The sequence below is a fragment of the Pelodiscus sinensis genome, chromosome 19 (genome assembly GCF_052426305.1).
Source record: "Pelodiscus sinensis isolate ZL-2025 chromosome 19, ASM5242630v1, whole genome shotgun sequence".
Classification (NCBI taxonomy): Eukaryota; Metazoa; Chordata; order Testudines; family Trionychidae; genus Pelodiscus; species Pelodiscus sinensis.
Window position 1 is genome coordinate 18930204 of NC_143070.1, and position 6094 is coordinate 18936297.

Sequence of the window (6094 nt, forward strand, 5' to 3'; positions counted from 1 at the left end):
CCTGGGTATCTGTATGGTGCAAACGTGTGTAACACATGGCAATATTTCTCCTTCCTCTGCTGGAGAGGGAGCCAGATAGTTCCCAAATACAGATAGTTCTAAGGATGCTTCTGACACAGGGAAACAGCCGGTTGATATTGATTCCAGCAATTCCTGAGTGTCGTTTCTATGGAGACGTACTCTGACAGAGTCTGTCCAATTGATTGGATTCAGCCAGCCAGTAGCTACACACCAGATCAATGTGGCTGTAGAGTGGACAGTCTTTTAAAGTGGCCATTGACTTTTTTTACTCTCTGCAGCTCAGTTATTTCTCCCCGGGTTGGTTTTTTTATTAAAGAGAAAAAAATGAAACTGCAGCCACTGGGATGTGTTCAGAGAAATGTCCCTCCATCCTTCTAGTTGGAGAGAGAAGCGACAAGGGCTTGTTTAGGGCTTGAGGACTGAAGAACTGCAAGGATGGGGCAGAAGGGGGTGTCCCGAGAGGTGAGGCAGCTGAAGGGAAGCTAGGAGTGCAGTATCAGCTGCCAGCTGAGAGTCTCAGGTACCTAGAGGTATAATGGGCCCATGGTATAATAGGCAACACTCAAGTTGATTCCTGCCATCTGAGTTCAAATCTCAGGCTATATCTACACTGTGGGTTTTTCACAGAAGAGGAAATGCAGATGGACCTCTCATTTGCATATCTTCAGATCTCTTTTGTGGAAGCGGTTTTTGCCATAAAAAGCCCTATGTAGACATGGCCATTTGTCGGGAAAAAAAACGTTTTGTGCAAGAGCCTGTAAAAACCTCATTTTTTGAGGAATAAGGGATCTTGTGCAAAAGGGTTTTCCCTCCGACAAATGGCCCCATCTACACAGGGGTTTTTAATCGCAAAAAAACCTCTTCTGCAAAAAGGACTGGAAGAAGATATGCAAAGGAGAGCACTAGATATGCAAATCAGTGCTTAATTTGCATTTCCTCTTCCGCAAAAAACCTGCACTGTAGACCTCGCCTCAGTGGGACCTGGTGGTGAGATGTTGGTTTGCTGCCAATCTATGGCAATGCCAGTGTTTGGCTTTAATGTCCTTAAATGCCCCAGAGTGAGTCTTTGCCCTCCTGCTGTGTGAATGGGGCCCACTAGATTTAGGATTTTGCGTTGGCTGGCTCAGTGGGGTGGCTGCTGTATGCTGAGGCATAGAATTTAACAGTCTGGGTAGAGGTTAAGTCTTGCACTGCTTCACCTGAGGCCCACAGGTACCAGCATCTGCCAGGCTGTTCCTCAAGCCCCAATGGCACTTCAAGGAAGGAGCAGCAGAGCCAGGGTTAATTGTCTAGGCACAGTTGCAGACTGGACCCCCAACCCACCTTTCCTCCTCTAGGCACATGGAACAACAGCAGCTCTTAGGGCGCGTCTGCACTTATTTCGAAACAGAGCACTCTTCCTCCAACTTCCCTTACTCCTCGTACAATGGTGGTTATAGGAGTTAGAGTAAGAAGTCCTCCAGCTTGACAATATTTCAACACGAATTCAAAATAGCTGCCTGTGGTGTAGACACAGATTAAGTTCTTTCTAAATAAACTTGCTATGTAGACTACCTTACTGAGAACTCTCTGGCTTCATTGGGAGATTAAAAAACCAATGCTCCAGGTGAGGCTTGAACTCACAACCTCAGCATAGCTCTGCAGAGTACTGCCTTATAAGTACTGTGCACTAACCAGTTGTGCCACTGGAGCACCTTTTCACATACTTTTTCCAGAGTCCTTAGGCTGACACCAGTGAGGCTTGAGTACAAATAGTACCCAGTGGAGCCCAGGGAGGGTAGCAGGAAGGGCTGGTACTTGGGGGTGGGGCCGGGGGTTGTTCTGAAAGGCTGCAAGTGCTGTTAGACCCTTTTGTCCTTCACTATCTCACACCAGCCCTGAACAACACTCAGTGTCAGTCTGAGCATCTGTCCTGCTTTGGGACGTGTGTCTATGGCAAGAAACTGCCCTGGCTGTTCTAGCAGTGAGGTTCCTCTCTGTCACGTAGAAATGGAGAGTTACTCTCCTCTCACCTCCCCTGTGATGGGCAATGGCAACATGTGAAGCAGCTGGGAGAAAAGTCCTAGAGAGCAACCCAATAGCTAAGCTGGTCAAGGCACCTGCCATGTACAGTAGAAGTTAGGGATGCAGCACCCTGTGGTGCCTCGCCAAATTTATCTGCTCTTCCCACCATTCCTCAATATGTAGATGCAGTGGGGTTTATCTTCAGTCAAGCTTGGTGGTGTCCGCACAGCGGAAGTACGGCAGGAGCAAAGAGCAGGAGTGCGGTGCACCAGTTGGGGTACCTACTGGGTTCGATCTAATGAGTCTTAGCTAGACTTGCTAAATCAAACTCTGGAAGATGGATCACAACAGTGGCATCTTTTCTGCAGTGAAGATGTGGCCTAATGGTGCAATTAGTTAGATGCAGACACTAACAGCCCTACTGCTGGTAACTCAGAGACTCTGCTGCTGATCATGAAATAGAAGCACATTATGTTTAAACAGCTGTTTTACGAAGGCATCTGAAAGCCTTAGGTCCCACGGTGTAATGGGCAGCACTCAGGATGCTGAGTCCTGCAATCTGAGTTTAAATCTGCTGGGGCTGGGCTGGTTTGCTGCAAGACCTCACATTTCCTGTGCTCTGGCCGGTTTTGTTTCTCCAGCTGAGTGTCTGATGCTCATTGTATCTTGGTCTGGGAGGGGCCTGATGACATCACAGCTGCAGGGCAGATCACTCACCTAGCCCCTGAGCTCAGCCCATGTGGGCAACAGACAGACAATGTAAGTGGAACAGTGTCAGTTGAGGGGATTCATATATTTGGGGAAGGGTCCTGAGTCCTGGCTCCCCTTGGCACAAACACCAATGACCCCATGCAAAGTGCATTGTGGGAATTAGTGTTGTGGATGAGCAGAAAAGGGGCCGGCACCTGAGCAGATGTGAGTAAGTCCTGCTGCCTCTTGAGTGCAAAGGGAGCACTGTCCCAATGCAGCTACTTCTGTGCCACCTGCAACCTGTCTCCAGTTCTCCTGCCACTGCTGGGATTCAGCAGCTTTCAGCCCTGGCTTTTAGAGAGAGGAAGAGTCCACTGGAGGTGCTTGGTCCCCTGGCTGCCTCTGGAGAGAGAAATAGGGATTCTCCATCACTGGACAACGTGAGCATCAATCCCACTGCCTCTCACATGCTAAGCAAGAGCTCTGTGATTTGACCTAATTCCCCCACCTGTGAGCAGCTCGCCCAACCCTCCCACTTTGTTCCAGAGGCCACAACGTCCCTGCAGCTGCGTGAGACTCCTTTCTGAAAGCCGAAAGGGCTACATGTGATGCTGTTTCCTATGGGCTTCCTAGCTCAGCTGGCCTGACGAGGTGGGGGAGAATAGGCAGCAAGACCCAGCTGGCAAGGAAGTCTGTCTGTCTGGGAGAGTTTTGCTACTGTTGTAGCTGAGGGAGAGGTGTCCCTCCTCCAGCCAGCCAGCTTCCTGCACAAAGTCCTGAGTTCCTGGCTGGGTTTGGCTCATTAAGCAGTTGTGGGGCTGGGCTGCAGCACAGCTTAGAGGGAACCTGGGCTCTGGGCTGGGAGTGAGGGGCACTGTGGGGCTGGAAGATACCCAGGCAGGTAGCAAGGGCTGCAATGCAGGAGTGAGGGGCACCACATGGCTAGGCTGGCAAGGGCTGCACAACAGGAGTCAGGGGCAGCATGGAGCTGGCAGGTACCCAGGCATGGAGCAAAGGGCTGCCGATTGGGAGTGAGGGGCACTACAGGGCTGGGATGGCAGGGAAGCAAGTAGTACCGGGACTCTTCCCACCACTAGGATCTAGCTGCCCAGCTTCCTCCCCATGCTGCTGGGTCCCCGTCCACTTCAGCCACCAGGGCAGCCCAGGAGCTAAGGTAGGATTGGGATGAAGCAGCAAGTCAAACTGCAGCTGGCAGGAAACACTAGTCTCACCTTCCAGGGCAGTGCACAATGACATTTTTGTGTGGCACGGCTGAGAAACTTCTTGAGCAGACAATTCTAGGTGAAAAAGATGGAGTTGGGATTGTGTCAGGCTGACGCTTTACAGGTCCCTGGTTCAATCCCAAGCTTTGGCATGCCTCTGTGTGTAACAGGCCTCTCTGCTTCCTCAGAAGATGCTTGTGCATCTTCCCATCACAGCACCCATTTTGGCAGTGGAAACTCATGTTCATCTGATTAGCAAAAAAGGAAGAGTTGGGAGTGGTTAAAGTTCCCCTCCTCCCCTTCTTGTATGTGTGGTTGGCATCCTTGATAGATGGAGCTATGTACATGTAGCTTAATTGAAACACTCTTTTTTTGCCTGCACCCAGATTAGTCCCTGTCAGTGGCTCAGGGGTTTCTCTCCTTAGTGCGCTGCAGAGGAATTCCAGACCCATTCCTCTGCAACACAGGCACAACCCCAGTCCCAAGCACCCTAGCCCCCAATTCACTATCCTGACTTGTGTACTTACTCACATCCTCATCCCCTGCCCCAGCCCCCTCACACACACCCACATACTCCCCAACCCCTGCCCTAAGCCTCCCATACTCCACTTCACACTTTAATTTCTCATAGTTGCTATCACAACTCCCCCCCCAACATCTTGTGTTGAGCTTCCTCCAACGCAAGATGGTGACCAATATGACAGTACCTGTAAGAAATGTAACAAGTATCGGAAGGGTAACCGTGTTAGTCTGATTCTGCAAAAACAACAAGAAGTCCTGTGGCACCTTAAAGATGCAGTGAGTCTTTGCCCAGGAAAGCTTATGCTCCAATAAATCTGTTAGTCTGTAAGTTGCCACATGACTTCTCGTTGTAAGAAATGTGTTATTTTCACCCCGGGAGCAGCTCCACGATGCAAAGGGGCTGGTCAGGGGCAAGAAATTAGCCTAGGATGAGTGTGGTAGTGACATCGCAAGGCTTTTTGCAGCACCTCAGCTTATCGGCTAAAGGAGGTTGGGAGGTGATGACCTCACCTGGGGGCACTGAAAGCCCTGCATCGCACCCTGCAGAACTGGGTGCAAGAAGACCTGGAGCTCTGGTGAGAGCAGCTTGCCCAGGGCCATGCCATCTGCCAACACCTGTAGACACTGGTGCAGAGCCTGCTGCCTCCCCAACTACTGCTCCTCCTCCCATTCCTTCTCCCCCCACATCCTCCATCCCTGTGGGAACAAAGAGGCCCCGGCGAAACCCCCACCCCTGAGCCCTGAGCTTCCCCTCCCCCTTGCTTCCCCCTTCCAGTTCCCTCCTCCCAGGTTTCCTCCTCCCTTCTCCCACCTCCTTTCCCCAGTCTCACCAGAGTTTCATTGCCCCCACCAAGTTGTTAAATAAAGAGACAGTTCATGTTTATGAAAAAATGTGGTTTATTTTACATCAGGAAAGGAGGCGGGGGGGGGGGGAGTGGAAGGACGTGAGGGAGGAATGAGGCACAAGCCCCCTTTGGGGCACATCAGGGAGACTGTTAGTGCTCCTGAGGATGGAAGCTCTCCAGCAGAGCCTCCTGAATACTGACAGCCCCGATGGACCTCCCTGATGGCAGCCTGCAGCAAATGCAGCCAGGCTCGCAGCAACATGTCTTAAGAGAAGCACCAGAGCACCCAGGGATAGCTCTGGCTCCATGATGCAGAGTGCTGTGATGTCCCACGTGATGGCAACCAGAGCACACCAAGACAAAAATACTTTGCTGTCCCTAATCAAGGTAGACAAGCAAGCCTGAGAACTGGCTGGCGGGGGAGGAGGGAGCCCTGTAAGCACAGACCTGTGCCTCAGCCCCACACAGTAAGTCCTGACCTGGTGCCCTGCTAGAACTGGTTCCAGCCAGCCTTAAGTGCGATTCACAGTCCACTCAGTGTGGACACCCTATTTCAAAATAGCAAACTGTTATTTCAAAATGCATTTTGTGTGTAGACGCATTATTTCGAAATAACACTGTAGTGTAGACATACCCAGAAAGTCCATGACAATGGCCAGATGGGACAGGCTGCAGAACAGCAGCAATCTCATAGAACCCCATGGCTCTGCTGTAGGGAGGTTCTATGGCTAGGTCTACACTACAAACTTTTTGCAGAAGAGGCAATGCAAATTAAGTGCTCATTAGCAA

General features: G+C 50.9%; 1 non-coding gene across 1 annotated transcript; it reads right to left on the reverse strand.

The window, feature by feature from the left end:
- Window positions 1-1619: 1619 nt before the first annotated feature.
- On the reverse strand, window positions 1620-1713 carry TRNAI-UAU (transfer RNA isoleucine (anticodon UAU)). Its single transcript has 2 exons — window positions 1676-1713; window positions 1620-1655 (listed from the first exon to the last, which is right to left on the reverse strand). It is a non-coding gene; the product is annotated as a tRNA-Ile (tRNA).
- Window positions 1714-6094: the final 4381 nt, after the last annotated feature.